This window comes from Salvelinus alpinus, chromosome 6, assembly GCF_045679555.1.
Source record: "Salvelinus alpinus chromosome 6, SLU_Salpinus.1, whole genome shotgun sequence".
Classification (NCBI taxonomy): Eukaryota; Metazoa; Chordata; class Actinopteri; order Salmoniformes; family Salmonidae; genus Salvelinus; species Salvelinus alpinus.
Genome location: NC_092091.1, coordinates 18,776,848 through 18,799,954, shown reverse-complemented (window position 1 = coordinate 18,799,954; position 23,107 = coordinate 18,776,848). Strand labels below are relative to the sequence as shown.

Sequence of the window (23,107 nt, the reverse complement as noted above, 5' to 3'; positions counted from 1 at the left end):
ACATTAGTAATCTCAAAACATTATACTTTTAGGAAAATGGTGTATATCTTTTTTTGTTGTTGGTTTAGCTCACATAATATAATTTAAAGCATGCATTAAGGTGTCTGTATTAGAATATACGTGGCAAAAATGAATATAGACATTAATAAATGCATTTATATTGCTTCTAAAATATGTTTTACAATGGTGGGAGAGTTCCAAGATGGGAGCCTGGGGCTTCAAGAGAGAGACCCCTTACAGGCATCTAGTGTATATGTAAATCATTGGTTGCAACCCTTGAGCCCTACAGGTACAGGTAAAGGTCTTTCCTGTATATAATTTTCTCTAAAAAGTATTTTTGCGATGTACAATCAAAGAGCTTGATATTGATGACTCTGATTTTGCAGTAGACATGGTTATCAGCTATGCTTTATGTGGATTATGAAATGTTCCCTGAACGTCCAGACTCTTACAGAATCTACATTTGTTTTACATCTCCTGTCACAGAGCTGGTCATTTCTGTCAAAGGAAAGAGAGAGAACTGTGCCTGTGGTTCAAACACTTGTCAAAATGTCCTTTTTCAAATTGCTGGTGGAATTACACTGAAACATTCTTTGATTTGCTTGTATAAATATAAACTACAACTGTCTTCTTGCTGAGGAGCTGAGCATTCCTAATAATAACTACCTTAGAATAAATCATTGATTTTAGGATTGGTCAACGGATTATGGTAAAACATTCCGACACCAAACCAAAGGCTCCCCTGGTGTCTTTCGAAGGTCAAACTTGCTCTCTCTTGTCAGTTTGATTGGCAACCGATGCAGATAAACCATCAGGCATGCACCAGGCTGGTCCATTAATATGGATAGGCCTGAGGCGCATTAGCAACACCCCTGGCTGGAAAGGACATCCAGCAGTAGCCCTACACACACACAAACACACGTTGGGTATATGTTGTGTAATTTGTTAGGTATTACTGCACTGTCGGAGCTAGAAGCACAAGTATTTCGCTACACCGAATTTAATATCTGCTAATTACGTGTATGTGACCAATAAAATTTGATTTGATTTGATCTCAACATTACTGATTAGTGTGTGAGATTGAGTGACCAAAAACGCATTCTGAACAGACAAATTTACCTCGACAGCTCCTTTCTGGCCTCCTAAATGTGTCAGTGTGGCAGGCTAACAAGCCATCACAATCTCACTGAGAGCTTTTAGCCTGATTTATTTCTATATTTATTTTGCTCATCAGTTCTTAAAAATCGACATCTATCAGCCAACACACTTTGGGATGATACCTTCCTCTTAGCTTCTTCTAAATACTTTTCTTTTAATGTTTCTCAATGTTCAATTTTTTTGCCTTTTGAGCCTATCTTGAGCCACACATTTAGATACTCCTATCATTAGAGTTGGACTGGCATCCTTGAATATGCAATGTACCTGGTATATAATATGATATATCAGGGGAGATAATATGACATCAGAAGCTCCCTCATTGCTTCCACCCCTGGTTGAGCGCTGGCCCTGATACCTTTGTGGCCGTTCCAGATCGGCTCATCCAGATCAAAGGGTGATATAGCAGGTCATTTCACCGAGAGGAAGATCTATTCTTCCTCTACGAGAGCACACATTTCACTAGATGTCTCAGGGCGGCCATGAATCAGTGAGGAGGCTTCGGCCAAGACAAGAGCTAGACGTCCAGGTGTATTAGATTTGACTCCGGCAGACAAAACAAAGAACTTTACCTCTGATTTGTAGCCTAATGTTGCTATTAGACATTTTTGTGTGACTGCCAACACGGGTTGTAATTCAACCGTTTTCTATCGTCTTGGATGGTCTCCTGTTTTCTTCTTTGCTCTGTTTGTAATTCATTACACCACATATCTGAAGTTATTCTGAAAGGTAGCACAGGCCAAGGAGGTAAACTGTGCAGTGCAAGGCTTATGAGGTAAACTGGAATAGATTTATATTTTAGTAGTGCAAGGCTTAAGAGGTAAACTGGAATAGATTTATATTTTATCCCTTGATGTAGGGCCTCATATATTTTCCATAAAAAGGGTATCTGACTATCCACCTCAAGTTCAAACTCAAAAGGCAAGAAAAATAAGGGAAATAGAAGGAGAGAACTGATAGAAGAGGAGACAGGTGTCATGGTTGGTTGACAGAAAGCTGTTGATTTTACAGAGCTGATTGATGAACAGCTCTCTTATTAGCAATCCGTGTAAAAGCCCTCAACGAGATTAAAGATGCAGTCTGGGATTTTAAGCACTTACAAATTCGTAACACTGTACAAATTGGAATTGGTAACATACAGATGTAGGATCTAAATTTGAGCGAGAAAATGTGAATTATTATGTGTATTATAATTAATGGACATTTTCTAGAGGTTGATACATTTTTCATAAGGGAAAATTAAGTCTGAAATTACAAAATTCAGAAGCATTTTTAAACTGAAAATACACAACAAGAGTTACATTTCCTACAGTGTGATCAAATTCAAATCCTATATCTATATTATACGCTCCGAATGATGTCACCTCCTCAGTCAGTATGTGTTACACCTGTGCTGGTTGCCTTTGTCTGATCTTCCATGTTTTCGTTTTGCTTAACTTTTTGGTTTGCTTCCTGTCTTTCAGTTTTGTGTGGTTTTTAATTTGGTTTGCCTCTTCTTGGGCAAATTTAGTGGGCGCTCAAGGTGGGTGTTTTTTTAGGTTACAGTTGTTGTTGCTAGTCAACTTTCAGTGGACACCCCATGAGTGTCTTTCAGAATCCCTCCTAAAACCCCACCTGTTTCGTTTGGTTGTTGTCAGTGACTCTTTGTTAGTTCCCCCTTCCGTTTGAGCGGGAAAAAAAAGAAAAAAAAATTGCTGGGGAGCGTTACACTGGTCTACACGCAATACCCCATAACGTCAAAGTGGAATTCTGTTGAAAAAATATCTTGAACAAATAAATTCACATTTTAAAAGCTGAAATGTCTTGAGTCAATAAGTACTCAACCACTTTTTTATGGCAAGCCTAAATAAGTTCAGGAGTAAACATTTGCTTAACAAGTCACATAAGTTGCATGGACTCACTCTGTGTGCAATAATAGAGTTTAACATGATTTTTGAATGGCTACCTCTTCTCTGTACCCCACACATACAATTATCTGTAAGGTCGCTCAGTCAGGCAGTGAATTTCAAACACTGATTCAACCACAAAGACCAGGGAGGTTTTCCAATGCCTCGCAAAGAAGGGCATCTATTGGTAGATGGAGAAAAAATAAAAGCAGACATTGAATATCCCTTTGAGCATGGTGAAGTTATTAAATACACTTTGGATGGTTTATCAATACACCCAGTCACTACAAAGAAAAAGGCGTCCTTCCTAACTCAGTTGCCGGAGAGGAAGGAAACTCCTCAGGGATTTTACCAAGACGCCAATGGTGACTTTAAAACAGTTACAAAGTTTAATGGCTGTGATAGGAGAAAACTGATCTTGAATCAACAACATTGTAGTTACTCCACAATACTAACCTAAATGATGGGGGGGAAAGTAGGAAGCCTGTACAGAATACAAATATTCCAAAACATGCATCCTTTTTGCAATAAGCCACTTAAGTAAAACGTCAGCAAAGTCATTCACTTTATGTCCTGAATACTAATCTTGATGTTTGGGGCAATTCCGATACAACACATATTCATATTTTCAAGCATGGTGGTGGCTGCATCATGTTATGGGTATGCTTGTAATCGGCAAGAACTAGAGTTATATTTAAGATATAAATAAACTGAATAGAGCTAAGCACAGGGAAAAACTGGTTCAGTCTGCTTTCCAACAGACACTGGGAGATTAATTTACCTTACAGCAGGACAATAACCTAAAACACAAGGCCAAATATACACTGGCGTTGCATACTAAGACAACATTGAAGGTTCCTGAGTGACCTAGTTACAGTTTTTACTTAAATTGGGTTGAAAATCTATGGCAAGGCTTAAAAAGGTCTAACAATGATCAACAACCCCCAAAAAAATTTCAACAACCAACATTTGTTTTAAAGAATACAATCCAGGTGTGCAAAGCTCTTAGAGACTTACCTAGAAAGACTCACAGCTGTAATCGCTGCCAAAAGTGATTCTAGCATGTATTGACTTGCATGTATTGAATCTAAAAACATGTTTTCACTTTGTCATTATGGGGTATTGTGTGTAGATGGGTGAGAAATTCAGGCTGTAAGACACCAAAATGTAAAATAAGTCAAGAGGCATGAATACTTTCTGAAGTACACTCTATGTTCTAAAATCTATACAATGATTGTGTCATGCTTCTGAATTATTGCAGTAACAAAGGCACTTTAAATGCAGTTTGTAGCCTAGGTGATGATGCTTTTTTGTGCTCCATATGAATATGTACTTAATCTCACTTTTTAATTTGCTCCATACGACCAAAATCATAAAACACGGGACGAGATGTTAAAACTCTCCATTGTGCCAATAGATGGTATGCACTCACATGAGATTTGCCGTTGACAGAGTGGCATGGGAGGTTTATTTCTTAGACTGGGTTAAGATGTCAATTTTGGGACACATCCTCAGTAGTGTGCCTTCGAATCAGTGGGTGTTTTGGCCTTTAATCACTAAACACCCTCATCAAAGGTGGCCAGCTAAAGGGTGATCAAGCCTTAGCTTGTGTCCAATGCCCAATTAAGATTTCCCATGGGACTATGCAAGGCAGGGGCGTCCTCTTCCCTGAGCCAGCCCTACAGTTGACCGCATACCTCATATGCCCTCCTCAAGTTGGAGGGATCTGAGTTGGGTTCTCAGGTAGCGGTGGGGGGTCATGAAGTTATAGCCCAGCAAGGGTCCTTCCGTTTGATCCAGATCCACTGGCTGCCTCTTTCAGCTGCTTGAGAAACTGCTCTGACGGTCTGCCGCAGAGCCTGTCCATGGATTCCAAGTACTGTCAGCAACCAGGTGGTGGAGGAAGCTACGAATCCTCTGCATCCCACTTCAACTGGTCAGAATTTTGCATTCCAGCCACGCTGAGTTGCGTCTGCTGCCAACTCTGTGTAACTCAGTTTCTTACGCTCGTAGGCCTCTTCAACAGAGTTTTCCCACGAGACTGTGAGCTCTATGATGTACACAGCCTTTCGTGAAGGGGACCAGAGTACCATGTCTGGCCTAAGGTTGGTAGAAGCAATCTCAGGTGGAAAAATGAGTTGCTGGCCAATATTGACAAGCATCTTCCAGTCCCGGGCCATGACTAGGTGTCCAGTTTCTGGCTTCCTAGGAGGATGCTTGGGCCTTTTCTGTCCCTCCCGGATGAATGTTGTTGTTTTGACGGGATTGCTTGTTTCTGGAGGTAATGAATTGGTTGCAGTCCTCTTGGTCTCAAGTGCTGCAGCCAGGCTCTTGAGGACCTGATTGTGCCTCCAGGTGTAGCGGCCTTGTGAGAGGCTGGTCTTGCAACCTGTCATTATATGCCTGAGAGTCGCTGGAGCTGGGCAGAGGGGGCAGGTCGGGTCCTCGCCATACCATTGATGTCGGTTTTTTGGTGATGGAAGCACATCATAAACAGCTCTTATGATGAAGCTGATGTTGCTTGCCTCCATTTGCCAAAGCTCACTCCAGTTAATCTTTCTCCTCTCCAGGCCTTCCCACCGCATCCATTGCCCTTGTTTAGCAAGAGAGACAGCCTTTGCACTTCTTGCAGTCTCCTCCTGTCTGCGCACCTCCTCGATCACCAGCTTCCTGCGTTCAGATGTTGTTGCCTTATGGAACGTTGGTTTGCTTGCTGCCAGGCCAAAGCCTCTTCTTCCATGCTGGATATTCCCCACAATGTCTTGGTGTCTCAGGGCTGATGTTGCTTGCTGCACGGCCTTGGATGATGTCCATTTCCGTCCAGTTTGTAGGGGAGGTGCAGCCTTGCTAATGGTCTGGTCTTTGGAGTCCTTCAATGTCATCTGAAGTCTTACTTTAGAGCACTTGAACTCCTCCGTTAGACTTGTAAGAGGTAGTTCAAGGACCCTTTTGCCATAGAGGCCGATGTTACTCAGGCATCGTGGGACACCCAGCCATTTCTTCACGTATGAGGTAATGGTTCGCTCCATCTTCTCCACTGTTGTTATTGGGACCTCATAGACGGTGAGTGGCCACATTACCTGGGGGAGAAGTCCAAACTGTAGGCACCAAAGCTTGAGCTTCCCAGGCAGTAGGGTCTTGTTGATGTTCTCAAGACCGTCGGCGATGTCCTGCCTTACTTGCTGCACTTGATCTTTATCCCGGAGGCTTTCGTTGTACCATCTACCCAGGCCCTTGACGGGTTGCTCAGACACCGTTGGTATCGGGTCATCTCCAATGCAGAACCTCACATCTTTAAGCTGTCCCTTGACTATGGAGATGCTTCGAGATTTGCTTGGCTTGATTTTCATCCGGGCCCACTTGATGTTATCCTGCAGTTTTGCAAGTAGCCGCCTGGTGCATGCAAATCAGTCTCAAAAACTTCTTAATTAAGGCTTGGGGGCAGTATTTCAACGTCTGGATGAGAAGCGTGCCCAAAGTAAACTGCCTGTTACTCAGGCCCAGAAGCTAGGAAATGCATATAATTGGTAGATTTGGATAGAAAACACTCTAAAATTTCCACGACTGTCAAAATTATGTCTGTGAGTATAACAGAACTGATATGGCCGGCAAAAACCTGAGGAAAATCCTTCCAGGAAGTGGGATTTTTTTGATGTGGGTAGTTTTCAATTGAATGCCTATAGAGTATCTAATGGGTTAGAACCCAGATTGCAGTTCCTATGGCTTCCACTAGATGTCAACAGTCTTTAGACATTGTTTCAGGCTTGTTTTCTGAAAAATGAAGAAGAATGAAACCTTTCTGTCAGTGGACTGTAGAATCATGCAGTGCTGGTTTGCGAGCGTGACCGGGTGCGCCCTTCGTTGTCTTTCCTTTCTATTGAATACTCTATTGTCCGGTTGAAGTATTATCGATTATTTAGACAATTGTTACATTCAGGAATTCTTGGAATCAACCCATTGACCTGTACAGTACGGAGGTCGGCTAACGATTCATCAGAGGACAAATCAAGTGAGGTAGAGCTGTTATTATCAGGTGTTTATAACCCCAGTCCACCAGGCGTGCTGTGTGAAGTCTCTGTAAATAGATACAGTAATTCTTCACGCATCTCTCCATGCTCCCCCTCTGATCTCCACATTATCCCCCTCACCACACCAATGCCCCTGAGAGGGGCTTGACAAGAAGATTCCCTGTACTCCATGTTGCTGAAGGACTTCACGGCAGCGGGGGCCGGTCAGTCAGTGATTCATGGTAAGGCTATTGCTTCTAGAGGCATGGGTATTGATTTGATAAACCCACCCTAGAACCCATACGGCCAGAACGGGTCACAGCACAAGTTATGTGGGTTTTTTTCTTCTGTGGGGCTATTTCCTTTCTAAGAAATGGTGATTATATATAACGCAACACACATAAAACATCTGAAAAATAAGTTTCCTTTGCAGACTGAAAATATAATGTGGAACTGAGCTTTTTCAAAGATTGGAAAACCCTCCTGGTTTTAATGGCTGGCTATGTAAGCTGATACACTGCATTTATGGTCTCTCCTAAAAGGATTCAAAGAAATCTCCTTGAGCCAGACTAACGCAGGGAAGGTTGCACGGCAGAAAATATACACTGTGTCAGGTGGATCTCTCCACTCGCTGAAGGATGGAGGGGTTTACAAACAAAGATGAGCAAGTTGGACAAAATGTCCTGTTCAGTTAAATGTTGATCCTGAACAAAAGCGAAGGCACAGCAATTCAATGAGTAAAATGATCGATGGACATTGTTGTACACACACAGCTTTGAAGTATGAATGAAATCAGCTGCATGACCAACACAGTAATGGACAGGGCATTACATAGTTTCACATTTCAAGTTTTTATTAGTCGTATGTACGGTATACACCGTCCAACAAAACTTACTTGCAGGTTCCTTCTCGACAATGCAACAACAATAACAAATAATAAAAGATGAGAATATGAACATAAAGTAAATGGCTCAGTAGAATATAATATATATTTTAGCATAAGTATATTACAGGAAGGAACAATTTGTAGTGCAATATTTGCACATCTATCATAAAGGGGTGATTGGGTGCAAATGTTTAAATTGTGTAGTATTAGCAATAGCAAATTAGAGTCTGGTAGCAGCAGTTAGAGTGAGTGAATGAGTGAGTGAGTGAGTGAGTGAGTGAGTGAGTGAGTGAGTGAGTGAGTGAGTGAGTGAGTGAGTGAGTGAGTGAGTGAGTGAGTGAGTGAGTGAGTGAATGAGTGAGTGAGTGAGTGAGTGAGTGATGTGGATTGTGGTGTGATCCCTCCTCTGCTTCCTGAAGTCAACAATCAACTCCTTTGTTTAGCTGACGTTGAGGGAGAGGTTGTTGTCCTGGCACCACAATGCCAGTTCACTTACCTCTTCCCTATAGGCTGATTCGTCATTGTTGGTTATCAGGCCTTCAACCGTGGTGTCGTCAGCAACTTGATAATGGAGTTGGTGTCATGCAAAGCCACGCAGTCGTGGGTGAACAGGGAGTACAGCAGAGGGCTAAGGACACACCCCTGGGGGCCCCCTGTGTTAAAAGTCAGTGTGGAGGAGGTGTTGTTGTCAACACTCTGTGCCAGTGGGAAACTCACTACACTGGGCATCTCCCCTGTTGAGAAGGCACAGTATGATGAAACTCTTTAATACCCACAGTGGAATCAAAGAGTTACCAATCAATTCAAGGGCTTTATTGGCATGGGAAACATATGTTAACATTGCCAAAGCAAGTGAAGTAGATAATAAACAAAAGTGAAATAAACAATAAAAATGAAAAGTAAATATTACACTCACACTCATTATCTATGGACATCCGTGTGAGAAGCTTGTTATCTGATAGTCATCAAAGGGTTTACTTCAACATGTGAGTTTTGGAAACAATCCAGAAGCTTCTCTGTTTTGCATTCATTTAACATGACCTGATTTTCCCAGCACATTTCGAAACAGTCAATATTTCACGAGAGTGATAAGAGAGGATCAGAGAGACATATTTACAATATTGCAATGGTGCTGGGTAAAAGCCTGATATAGAAACAAACAAAAAGTGCTGCTTTGCATTTAGTTCTATTAGGAGACAAATATTTCTTTATCATTTTGATGACTTGTTGTTATGATGTTGTCCTGTTATATTTCACCGAGCACATGTCCCCCACCAGTGTAAATATGTATATAGTATTTATTATTATGGTGCGGCAGGTAGCCTAGTGGGTAGAGTGTTGGACTGCTAACCGAAAGGTTGCAAGTTCGAGTCCCTGAGCTGACAAGGTAAAAAAAATCTGTTGTTCTGCCCATGAACAAAGCAGTGTCTTAAGTCATCATTGAAAATAAGATTTTGTTCTTAACTGACTTGCTTAGTTAAATAAATAAAAATTATTACTGTTTCACTTCTTACGTCCCCCTTGCTGCTCCCCCTATGCACATTCCCCAACGGACTCTTACCCTGCCCCCGCAGTTGTAAATGTGCATAGATTATTACTATTATTATAATAATTACTATCTTTATTTTGTCTCATTCACTTCTCTTATTTATTTTACTTTTTCATTGATCTGCTCTGTTGGAACCCAGAGCATAAGATTTTCACTGTACCCTTCAATTACAACTGCATCCCTGTACATGTGACTAATAAACTCTAACTATCAAGAGTAGACTGTGTTTCTGCTCTCTTTGTTTGGCTTATTGTTGGAGGGGTCAGACTGTTTAGCCTCCCTGTTAAGTGGTACCATTACTTCCCAGCAATGACAATTGCCACTCTGCAAAGGACAAGAACTGTAATAATAAAGGTGAAAAACTCTAGACAGATGATAAATAAATGTTCTCGCTCATGGCTGAGTAACATTACAGCAGAAACAGCATACATCTCTTGATACAAGCTTCTCCAGTTATCCTCCTCCAGGATTTCCTGTTGGCTGGACATCATAAACTCAGTAAAAAAAGAAACATCTTCTCAACTGTCAACTGTGTTTATTTTCAGCAAATTTAACATGTGCAAATATTTATATGAACATAACAAGATTCAACAACTGAGACATAAACTGAACAAGTTCCACAGACATGTGACTAACATAAATTGAATAATGTGTCCCTGAACAAAGTGGGGGGGGGGGGGGGGGGGTCAACATCAAAAGTAACAGTCAGTATCTGGTGTGGCCACCAGCTGCATTAAGTACTGCAGTGGATCTCCTCCTCATGGACTGCACCAGATTAGCCAGTTCTTGCTGTGAGATGTTACCCCACTCTTCCACCAAGGCACCTGCAAGTTCCCGGACATTTCTGGGGGAAATGGCCCTAGCCCTCACCCTCCGATCCAACAGGTCCCAGACGTGCTCAATGGGATTGAGATCCGGGCCCTTCGCTGGCCATGGCAGAACACTGACATTCCTGTCTTGCAGGAAATCACGCACAGTACGAGCAGTATGGCTGGTGGCATTGTCATGCTGGAGGGTCATGTCAGGATGAGCCTGCAGGAAGGTTACCACATGAGGGAGGAGGATGTCTTCCCTGTAACGCACAGCGTTGAGATTGCGTGCAATGACAACAAGCTCAGTCCGATGATGCTGTGACACACCGCCGCAGACCATGACGGACCCTCAACCTCCAAATCGATCCCGCTCCAGAGTACAGGCCTCGGTGTAACGCTCATTCCTTAGACGATAAACGCGAATCCGACCATCACCCCTGCTCGTCAGTGAAGAGCAATTATTGCCAGTCCTGTCTGGTCCGACGGTGGGTTTGTGCCCATAGGCGACGTTGTTGTCAGTGATGTCTGGTGAGGACCTGCCTTACAACAGGCCTACAAACCCTCAGTCCAGCCTCTCTCAGCCTATTGCGGAAAGTCTGAGCACTGATGGAGGGATTGTGCGTTCCTGGTGTAACTCGAGCAGTTTTTGTTGCCATCCTGTACCTGTCCCGCAGTTGTGATGTTCGGATGTACCGATCCTGTGCAGGTGTTGTTATACGTGGTCTGCCACTGCGAGGACGATCAGCTGTCCGTCTTGTCTCCCTGTAGCGCTGTCTTAGGCATCTCACAGTATGGACATTGCAATTTATTGCCCTGGCCGCATCTGCAGTCCTCATGCCTCCTTGCAGCATGCCTAAGGCACGTTCACGCAGATGAGCAGGGACCCTGGGCATCTTTCTTTTGGTGTTTTTCAGAGTCTGTAGAAAGGCTTCTTTAGTGTCATCTTTAGTGTTTTCATAACTGTGACCTTAATTGCCTACCGTCTGTAAGCTGTTAGTGTCTTAACGACCGTTCCACAGGTGCATGTTCATTAATTGTTTATGGTTCATTGAACAAGCATGGGAAACAGTGTTTAACCCTTTACAATGAAGATCTGTGAAGTTATTTAGATTTTTACGAATTATCTTTGAAAGACAGTGTCCTGAAAAAGGGCAATTTCTTTTGTTGCTGAGTTTACTGTACTTCCCTCGAATCCAAGATGGTGTAGCAGTCACCTTTGTCTTCGTCTTGTCGTGTCCCATGTATATATATTTTTTCTTTGCATATATTTTCTGTATATATTTTTAAATATTTTTTAAACCTCAACTTCAACATACTCTCCTGCAACACACCTCACCCAATGTGATATGGATCTGCTATTTTCTTTACTTTATAACCGGAACCCTCAACAGAAGCTATCCAGCTAACTAGCTACTATCTAGTAGTCAGCTAGCCACTGCTAGCGGTCATCAGCTAACCTTTAGCCTGGACAACTCCTGCCAGTCTGCACAGCACGATTCAACCCAGAGCATACTGGACTCTTTTTCCCCACATCTCCGGAATCCCACCGCAAGCTCTGAACCTTTTCACCTGGATCACCGGAGCTAGCTAGCTGCTATCCGAGTGGCTACTCCTGGCTAATGTCTCTGTCTGGAGCTAGCCTATGCTAGGCCCATCTCCCGGCTAGCTGAAGAGGTCCATCAGCCACTCCTTGGGCTACAATACCAATTGGTATTGCCAATTGGCCTGGATCCCTTTTACTGCCGATACGGAGCCCCGCCGATCCTTCACGACTGGTCTACCAACGTAATCCACCCGAAGGGGTTTTCAGCAGGCTCCTCCGTCGTGACATCCCCTGAATGCCCATCTGCTAGCCTGCTAGCCCCGGCTCGCTAGCTGTCTGAATTGCCGTGTCTCCAGCCCGCCTAGCTACTCACTAGACCCTATGATCACTCGGCTACGCATTCCTCTCCCTAATGTCAATATGCCTTGTCCATTGCTGTTTTGATTTGTGATTATTGTCTTATTTCACTCTAGAGCCTCCAGCCCTGCTCAATATGCCATAGCTAACCCTTTTTTTCCATCTCCTACACATGCGGTGACCTCACCTGGTTTAAATGGTGTCTCTAGAGACAATACCTCTCTCATCGTCATTCAATGCCAAGGTTTACCTCCACTGTATTCACATCCTACCATAACCTTGTCTGTACATTATGCCTTGAAACTATTCTTCCGTGCCCAGAAACCTGCTCATTTTACTCTCTGTTCCGAACGCACTAGACGACCAGTTCTTATAGCCTTTAGCCGTACCCTTATCCTATTCCTCCTCTGTAACTCTGGTGATGTAGAAGTTAATCCAGGCCCTGCAATGCCTAGCTCCACTCCCATTCCCCAGGAGCGCTCATTTGTTGACTTCTGTAATCGTAAAAGCCTTGGTTTCATGCATGTTAACATTAGCAGCCTCCTCCCTAAGTTTGTTTTATTCACTGCTTTAGCACACTCTGCCAACCCGGATGTCCTAGCCGTGTCTGAATCCTGGCTTAGGAAGGCCACCAAAAACCCTGAAATTTCCATCCCTAACTATAACATTTTCCGGCAAGACAGAACTGCCAAAGGGGGCGGAGTTGCAATCTACTGCAGAGATAGCCTGCAGAGTTCTGTCATACCATCCAGGTCTGTGCCCAAACAATTTGAGCTTCTACTTTTAAAAATCCACCTTTCCAGAAACAAGTCTCTCACCGTTTGCCACTTGCTATAGACCACCTTCTGCCCCCAGCTGTGCCCTGGACACCATATGTGAATTCATTGCCCCCATCTATCGTCAGAGCTCGTACTGTTAGGTGACCTAAACTGGGACATGCTTAACACCCCGGCCGTCCTACAATCTAAGCTAGATGCCCTCAATCTCACACAAATGATCAATGAACCTACCAGGTACAACCCCAAATCCGTAAACACGGGCACCCACATAGATATCATCCTAACCAATCTGACCTCTAAATACACCTCTGCTGTCTTCAACCAGGATCTCGATCACTGCCTCATTGCCTGCGTCCGTAATGGGTCTGCGGTCAAACGACCACCCCTCATCGCTGTCAAACTCTAGCCGAAAACACTTCAGCAAGCAGGCCTTTCTAATCGACCTGGCCCGGGTATCCTGGAAGGATATTGACCTCATTCTGTTAGTAGAGGATGCCTGGTTATTATTTAAAAGTGCTTTCCTCACCATCTTAAATAAGTATGGCCCATTCAAAAAATGTAGAACCAAGAACAGATATAGCCCTTGGTTCACTCCAGACCTGACTGCCCTTGACCAGCACAAAAACATCCTGTGGCATACTGCATTAACATCGAATAGCCCCCACGATATGCAACTTTTCAGGGAAATTAGGAACTAATGTACACAGGCAGTTAGGAAAGCAAAGGCTAGCTTTTTCAAACAGAAATTTGCATCCTGTAGCACAAACTCCAAAAAGTTCTCCTCCCAGCTGCCCACTGCAATGAGGCTAGGAAACACTGTCACCGCCAGATAAATCCACGATAATAGACAATTTTAATAAGCATTTTTTGGTCAACAGCCCTGCACCCCCCTCAGCAACTTGCCCAAGCCTCCCCCATTTCTCCTTCACCCAAATCCAGATAGCCGATGTTCTGAAAGAGCTGCAAAATCTGGACCCCTACAAATCAGCCGGGCTAGACAATCTGGACCCTCTCTTTCTAAAATGATCTGCCGAAATTGTTGCAACCCCTATTACCAGCCTGTTCAACCTCTCTTTCGTATCATCTGAGATCACTCGTCTGAGATCCCCCTCTTCAAAGGGGGAGACACTCTAGACCGAAACTGCTACAGACCTATATCTATCCTACCCTGCCTTTCTAAGGTCTTCGAAAGCCAAGTTAACAAACAGATCACCGACCATTTCGAATCCCACCGTACCTTCTCCGCTATACAATCTGGTTTCCGAGCTGTTCATGGGTGCACCTCAGCCACGCTCAAGGTCCTAAACGATATCATAACCGCCATCGATAAGAGACAATACTGTGCAGCTGTATTCATCGACCTGGCCAAGGCTTTCGACTCTGTCAATCACCACGTTCTTATCGGCAGACTCAACAGCCTTGGTTTCTCAAATGACTGCCTCGCCTGGTTCACCAACTACTTCTCAGACAGAGTTCAGTGTGTCAAATCGGAGGGCCTATTGTCTGGACCTCTGGCAGTCTCTATGGGGGTGCCATAGGGTTCAATTCTCGGGCTGACTCTTTTCTCTGTATACATCAACAATTTCGCTCTTGCTGCTGGTGATTCTCTGATCCACCTCTACACAGACGACACCATTCTGTATACTTCTGGTCCTTCTTTGGTAACTGTGTTAACTACCCTCCAGACGAGCTTCAATGCCATACAACTCTCCTTCCGTGGCCTCCAACTGCTCTTAAATACAAGTAAAACTAAATGCATGCTCTTCAACCGATCGTTGCCCGCACCTGCCCGCCCGTCCAGCATCACTACTCTGGACGGTTCTAACTTAGAATATGTGGACAACTACAAATACCTAGGTGTCTGGTTAGATTGTAAACTCTCCTTCCAAACTCACATTAAGCATCTCCAAATCAAAATTAAATCTAGAATCGGCTTCCTATTTCTCAAAACAAAGCATCCTTCACTCATGCTGCCAAACATGCCCTCGTAAAACTGACTATCCTACCAATCCTACTACCCACCACTGCGACCTGTATGCTCTTGTTGGCTGGCCCTCGCTTCATATTCGTCGCCAAACCCACTGGCTCCAGGTCATCTATAAGTCTTTGCTAGCAGGTATATTTCACTGGTCACCCCCCAAAGCCAATTCCTCCTTTGGCTGCCTTTACTTCCAGTTCTCTGCTGCCAATGACTGGAACGAATTGCAAAAATCACTGAAGCTGGAGACTCATATCTCCCTCTCTAACTTCAAGCACCAGCTGTCAGAGCATCTCACAGATCACTGCACCTATACATAGCACATCTTTAAATTGCCCATCCAACTACCTCATCCCCATACTGTTATTTTTTTTTGTTGCTCCTTTGCACCCCAGTATCTCGACTTTCACATTCATCTTCTGCACATCTATCCCTCCAGTGTTTAATTGCTAAAGGCCAGGTCGCAGTTGTAAATGAGAACTTGTTCTCTACTGGCCTACCTGGTTAAATAAAGGTTAAATAAAAAAATAAAAAAATCTGCATTAGAGTAGCGTCCATTCCCTGTAGGGCTCCCTATATGCTCTGGTCTGGTCCTGCCTCTTGCCTCTCTCTGACTGACACTGGCCTTTATCAGGGAGGGCAATGCAAATAGTCTGGGTAGCCATTTGATTAGCTATTCAGGAGTCTTATGGCTTGGGGGTATAAGCTCTTGGAGCCTCTTGGACTTAGACTTGACACTCAGGTACCGCTTGTGGTGCAGTAGCAGAGCGGACAGTCTATGACTAGGGTGGCTGGAGACTTTGACAATGTTTAAGGCTTTCCTCTTACACCACCTGGTATAGAGGTCCTGGATGACAGGAAGTTTGGCCCCAGTGATGTACTGGGCAGTACGCACTACCCTCTGTAGTGCCTTGCGGTCGGAGGCCGAGCAGTTGCCATACCAGACAATGATGCAACCCGTCAGGATCCTCTCAATGGTGCAGCTGTAAAACCTTTTGAGGATCTGAGGACCCATGCCATATCTTTTATGTCTCCTGAGGGGGAATAGGTTTTGTTGTGCCCTCTTCATGACTGTCTTGGTGTGCTTGGACCATGTTTGTTTGTTGGTGATGTGGATGCCAAGGAACTTGAAGCTGTCAACCTGCTCCACTATAGCCCCGTCGATGAGAATGGGGGTGTGCTCGGTCCTCCTTTTCCTGTGGTCCACAATCATCTCCTTTGTCTTGATCACGTTGAGGGTGAGGTTGCTGTCCTTGCACCACACGGTCAGGTCGCTTACCTCCTCCCTATAGGGTGTCTCATCATTGTCTGTGATTAGGCCTACTGTACCACTGTTGTGTCATCAGAAAACTTAATGATGGTGTTGGAGTTGTGCCTGGCCGTGCAGGCATGAGTGAACAGGGAGTACAGGAGGGGACTGAGCACGCACCCCTGAGGGGCCCTCGTGTTGAGGATCAGTGTGGTGGATGTGTTGTTACCTACCTTTACCACCTGGGGACGATCTGTCAGGAAGTCCAGGATCCAGTTGCAGTGGGAGGTGTTTAGTCCCAGGGTTCTTAGCTTAGTGATGAGCTTTGAGGGCACTATGGTGTTAAACGCTGACCTGTAGTCAATGAATAGCATTTTCACATAGGTGTTCCTTTTGTCCAGGTGGGAAAGGGCAGTGTGGAGTGCAATAGAGATTGCATCATCTGTGGATCTGTTGGTGCGGTATGCAAATTGGAGTGGGTCTAGGTTTTTGGGGATAATGGTGTTGATGTGAGCCATGACCAGCCTTTCAAAGCATTTCATGGCTACAGACGTGAGTGCTACGGGTTGGTAATCTTTTAGGCAGGTTACCTTAGTGTTCTTGGGCACAGGGACTATGGTGGTCTCCTTGAAACATGTTGGTATTACATACTCAGACAGGGAGAGGTTGAAAATGTCAGTGAAGACACTTGCCAGTTGGTCAGCGCATGCTCGGAGTACATGTCTGATAATCCGTCTGGCCCTGCGTCGTTGTGAATGTTGACCTGTTTAAAGGTCTTACATCGGCTGCAGAGAACGTGATCATACAGTCGTCCGGAACAGCTGATGCTCTCATGCATGTTTCAGTGTTACTTGCCTCGAAGCGAGCATAGTTATTTAGCTCGTCTGGTAGGCTTGTGTCACTGGGCAGCTCTCGGCTGTGCTTCCCTTTGTAATCTGTAATAGTTTGCAGGCCCTGCCACATCCGACGAGCGTCAGAGCCGGTGTAGTATGATTCGATCTTAGTCCTGTATTGACGCTTTGCCTGTAGTGTCTCATCACTCAGTCACTGTGCAGGTACCACCCACACGCCAAACCACTTTTATGCACACATCAAGATGATAGCAGTGCCATATGTTCCCATCTTTCCTCTTTAAAATGGTTCCCCTTCACTTCATCTTCAGGTGCTGTGTGTGTGGCATAGGGGGAATTATGGCACGTTATCAACACACAGTGCATATATACAGATGTAGGATCTTAATTTGATCACCCTGTTGCAGGAAAACGATCCTGCAATGCAGGACAATTTAAACTTGTAGTGTTTTTGAGGTTTAAAAGGGCTTCTGAAGTTTGTCATTTCCACATTTCTGACACGATTTTCCCTTACAATTTTTTAAATCAACCCCTACAAAAATGTCCATTAATTATAATCCTCATAATAATTCACATTTCCTGTTGCTGCAGGATTATTTTCCTTCTGTAGCAAACTGGCTCAAATTAAGATCCTACATCTGTACATCCATGTCTGTTGGGTGGCGTCTAAATCACCTTCCACTTGACGTCTAATATGGATGGCAAGGGGCTTTCTGTGCATTCTGTAGCATGGTGCTGTGCATTACATTAACTCTCCTGGGAAGAGAAGCACTTACAGCCTCAATTCTGTTACAGGGCACATGTGTCACATCATAAATCAGAGACCTGTAGAGAGATGACAGAGTGCTATTTACAATGCCAATGCCATACCCCGCCCAGTTAAACAGACAGCAAGGACCTCTCATGGTGGGGTGGGAATAACGTCCACTGCTTCTGAGATTCAATCCAAAGCCATCCATTGCGTGTGTGTGCAGGTGTGTGTGCATGTGTGACTGCACGTATGTGTGTTGTGTGTGATTCATTTCCATTTGCAACGGAGATTAGATTATAACTCTCTCTGGGATGCAAATTAACTGTGGGGAATCGAGGAGGAGGAGAAGAGAGAGGGAGAGGGAGGGTGTGGGGAGAGAGAGACAAAGATAAAGAATGAGAGGGGAAAGAGAGAGAGAGAGAGACAGCTGTGATAGAGAGTGAGATAGAAACAGATAACTAATTCACACAGGATTCACAGTATGTTGCCTGACGAAGAAAAAAAATAAGCTGGGCAATGTTTATATAATCCCCCATTTATTTGTTTATACTTTTTCATACTGACAAGGACGATGTCGGACAACAATAGAATGTTCATGACTTAATATGTGCCAAAGCCAGTAAGATGATTTACATTTTATACTGAGCCGTTGACAGGACTTTAAAATATAATACCGCATTCATGACTACCTCGTTTGGTGGAAATAAAAGTACAGGCTTTGTTACTGGCAATATCTTTCTGATATAAAGAAAAGGCAGTAAAAAGAAGACGGCATGCTAAAGTTGGCGGGTTTTTGTCTTGGTCTTGGTATGAATGGGATAAGAGACAGAGACAGCGGTGACAGCAGCTGACCCTGTGGCTTCTGTTTCAGACAACATGTGAGGAATGCCATAGCTCGCACACTGAAACACACACACAAAAGCAAGGAAACACACACGCAAAGCAAGACAGAAGCCCCGTTTATACCTGGTGCTAACATGCGTGCCGTGTCTGGAAAATGTCCACATTCGATTTACCCACATTTTCAGACAGGTGTAGATGATTAAAATACGCATTGTGAACGGATTGTGATCCCGATTTCACAAGTGTAAACAGACTAGATCAAGAAAAGATCAGGACGAAGGACGCATGTAAGTGTCAGGTATAAACGGGGCTAAAGAGTCACCCTAGTGTGAACACTGCTTGCTACCCTCCTCTCTCTCTTACTCGCTTGCCGCTAGCTCTCTCGCACTCACTCACTCAGTATCGCTTCATCTCTCTAGCTCTCTTCCTCTCTCTCTCTTTTTCACACTCTATCGCTGAGCTCTAACGGTTGGATACAGTGCAGCGGACTTGAGGAGAGTGCTCTTTTCTTCTTCTTTGGCATTTCCTTTCTGCCTCTCTCCCTCACGCGCTGTTGATTTAGATCAGGTCCTTAGGGTGAGGATGTATTTGTGTCAAGCTGCTACAAAGGAAGAGTAAACAAAGAGTAAACATTGACTGAACGTAGGAACAGGAAAGACCCTCCTTTATAGGCTCAACAAAGGTGAGTTGAAAAAGCTGGTCTTATAACTAGTAGTTCTCTCTTTCTCTCTTTCTGCTCTGTGTGGACCTATTTTCTTCACTATAAAAGTGTGTATTTATATCCTTACATTGTCCTTTCCATAGTCATGCAGGAAGACACACATGAGCTTGTATGGTTTTGTGTGATAGTTTATTATAACAATATATAATAATTTATTCAGATTTAATAGCACTATTCATTATATAAAGAAATCTCAAAGAACTGTAAAGTAAACAACAACAAAAAGCAAGCATTTTAAAAACAACATCATCATGTTGAGAAGATCTACAGTCATGAGACTGAAGGATGAGAAAGTTCACACTTTCTACGTCAAACGACACACTGTTTTCATCGTTGAGGGATGCCTGCCTCTTTTGTTGTGAGGACTGAGGAGAGAAGTTACACTCTGGGTTGGGTTGTAAACATGGTGTGCTCTCTTATTTTCTGATATCCAGGTGGAGTGTTTTCTCTCTACCATGGTAGCAGAGTGAGCTCAGTGTAAGAAAGGCGAGGGCAGCAAATTCTGTCTCTCAGCTCTCCCTTTACATGTGAGGCAATTAAGGCAGATTGGCATTGGCTGTCGGTGGGTAACTTGGAATCAGGCGCGTGGAGGTGCATTGAGAGGATTTAGAGAGGAGAGGGAGAATCCCTTTGTATATCACATAAAGCCTTCTTCTCACTGACTAATGATTTAGAATTCACACTCTTGTGTGTAAAGAAATTAGTTTAAAAAAACGTATGGGCTTTGTTTACCATTGGGCATACACTGGTTGAATAGACGTTGTTTCCACGTCATTTTAATGAAATTGAGTTGAGCCAACATGGAATAGACGTTGAATTGATGTCTGTGCCCAGTGGGTTGCAAGTTTTTGTTTGAGTAAACGTGCCCAGAGGCATCTTGTGTGTGCGTGTGTCTGTGCGTGCACGTGTGCATGTCTGTGATTTGTCTGCGTACAGTATGTGGGTGACACAGTGGCCTTTGGAGTATTTTGAGATAGTGTCCATTAGGGGTAATGCACACAGTGCTGAGCCTTCACATTTAATGACTGCAAACTGGGAAATGATTCAGGCATGGCACTGAGAGCATGTAGCATATTCCCTCTTGAATTGTAGTTGATGGATGCATTTCAGCATGCTTACAGGGTGGTTTTACACAGTAGCTCGCCCGTGGGTCCTTCTCTGAGAACACTGTTCTCTGACGTAGGGAAAGTGATTTAGTGAATGGAAAAGTTTACATTAAATGCTCTGAGGGGGTCTGTGTTGTAAGTGATTATGAATTCACTCGTTTTAATTAAACAAGGGAGAGGATATATAGGAACACACACTCGGTTGGAACATGGGGCAGTATTTCTCAGTGTAAACCAGTGGTGGTCGTTACCGTTTAAGATGAGGGAGGAAGATTGTTATTTATGAGCTTTGCCTTATTTCTATTACAGCATATTGGGTGACTGTCATTCATATTCCATTCACCCAGCTCAATGTAACGTCATGTACCCATCATGAGGTTGCTACAACCTAGCCTATGAATTAAAGTTTACATCGCAGGGGCACAGGTCGAGAATTATGAGTAATCAAGGTGACAGACAGTGACACATTCAATACCGCCTTGCAAACTCTTGCCTGCATCTAGCTGATCTAGGGTGTAATAATTAGTCCAACAGTTGCAAATGAGAGTTTCCATTGGACAAATTCAGGTATGTTTATCCCCGTTTGCTTCCATTTAAGAACAGTTTTTCAACAGAATCTGCAGAATGAATACACCACTGATCACACGCAAACACAGTTCACTTTCATAGCAGCCACATACAAACAGCATGATCCCTTTGCTCCACTTTGCTCACTTTGCTCCTCGCACTCTCCTCCTCCCACCTTTTCCCTTCGCTTGTGGAACTTCAGTGCACAACACATCAGCTGTCTGTGACCAGGCGAAAAAACCTTTCCAAGCCAAACCATATCATGACTGCTAACCGCTACGCACAGCCTCCATTGTTGTCACCTCATAGTCAACATAGCTACGGGATCTAACACACTAGTAAACCCGCTACAAACATGCAGTACAGTTTACAGTCAGAATTAGCAGTTGCACCGGCGGGCCCTGGCGGCAATTCATTTATAAAACCAAAAGCTTACCTTGACTTGGAAGAGTTCCAGTGTTGGATAGCAATAGCCAGCTAGCTAACATAACATCCCTCTCTGTTTGAGCCAGGTGTTTGAGTAGGCTAAACTAGCTAGCTGCATTCAGCTAGCTAAGTGAAAGTGAACGTTTAAAAAAATGATGTAAACAGCAGTAGACAGTGCCAGAAGCAGATCCAGCAGATGTACTTATCAGGCTTAAACATGAAAGAACTGGAGGAAGTAGGTCTGATAATGGCTAAAAAAAGCTTGGAGTGTCATGACTCTGTTAGTGTCTCACAGGCTGTCACACATCTAACACTGTCTGTCTGGGCAGCTGTTGAGCCCTACAAGGGGAGGTGTCAATTAAAAGCACTAAACATAGCCTCAATCCAATAGGGCTATATTAACACAAAAAAAGAATTTGACATTTTAGTCATTTAGCAGACGCTCTTATACAGAGCAACTTACAGTTAGTGAATTAATCTTAAAATAGCTAGGTGAGACAACCACTTATCCCCTATCAGCAAAGAAAAGTGAAAGGTTTATTTAATTGTATAAGCTTTTCATGGTGGGGGGGATAAGACTGGGATGTCTTATTTAAGATAACACAGAAAGGTTATCAGCATGCCAAGTCTACAAACAAACCATTTAGATGGTTAGCTAAGAAAAAAACTGTCAATGACTTTAATAAACATCTGTAGTCGAAATTTGCAGAATACCATATAGAATATCAGTCTTATCAAGTTATCTCTGCATAAAGTTCATACGGAGTTCCCCATTTCTGGGCTGGGTCTATGAGTCTCTCTCTCTGTCTCTCTCTGTGTGACTGACGGAGCCAGGCAGGCAGCCTCAGTTCATATACAGCAGTCGGTTCCTTGACGTTGCCTTTGATGCTCCCCCGTATCCAATTCCACTCAACAGATGATCATCTCTAGCAGGAACCTAGCAGGAATATATGTATAATAGACTCTCATCTCATCTGATCCACTCATCAGCTGTATTGTGTATCCTCTGTGTCTGTGGGCCCGCAGGGCCTTGTATTTAAAACCATTAGACGCCAGACGCAGTAAGCTAGCGGTCTATCCTGTTACACTGTCAAGTGTAACATCTGATACTAGGAATAGAGAACTCTATTCATTCAGACACCGTTTACTGCTGTGTATTACCGTGTCTGCTCAATGGATAAAACAATGCACAATTAAAGCTTGTCGTTGTTGTTTACTCCATATAAAACCACATTCCATTAATCCATTAAACGCACTCATTAAACTGAAATGTCAATAGTGTTGATTTGTTTGTAGTCACCCTTCACTACAATGTCATTCCATCAGTATACACATTAACATTATTTGTGGGTGGTTGCTTTGTCACCCAACACGAGGGTAGAGTCTCTCTCTCTCTCTCTCGTTGTGTATCTAAGCCTTGCTGAAATGAGAAGCAGGAATAATAAAATAAAGAACATGATGTTGAAATTCAGAGACATTTTCACCCACTGGCAGTTTTGAATACTAATGTGCTGTGTGCTTCTGTGTTAATGCTCTGTGTACAGAAGTGCATCGTTGGGTCAACAGAACATGCATCACATTTTTAAATCCTATACTACCTGGCTATGGAAGTATTGACCTATTGATAAACAAGATTTATAA

At 43.6% G+C, this 23,107-nt stretch overlaps 1 protein-coding gene across 2 annotated transcripts in view; it reads left to right on the top strand.

Moving 5' to 3' along the window:
- The first annotated feature begins 18,678 nt into the window (after positions 1–18,678).
- Positions 18,679–23,107, top strand: part of LOC139578291 (protein shisa-like-1a) — a 43,116-nt gene continuing 38,687 nt past the window's right edge. Inside the window, exon 1 of one of the 2 annotated variants that reach the window (XM_071405696.1) lies at positions 18,679–19,328. The gene's annotated coding sequence lies outside the window, so the exon portion shown is untranslated. The remainder of the gene's footprint in view (positions 19,329–23,107) is intronic. The other variant, XM_071405697.1, reaches the window with a different exon arrangement.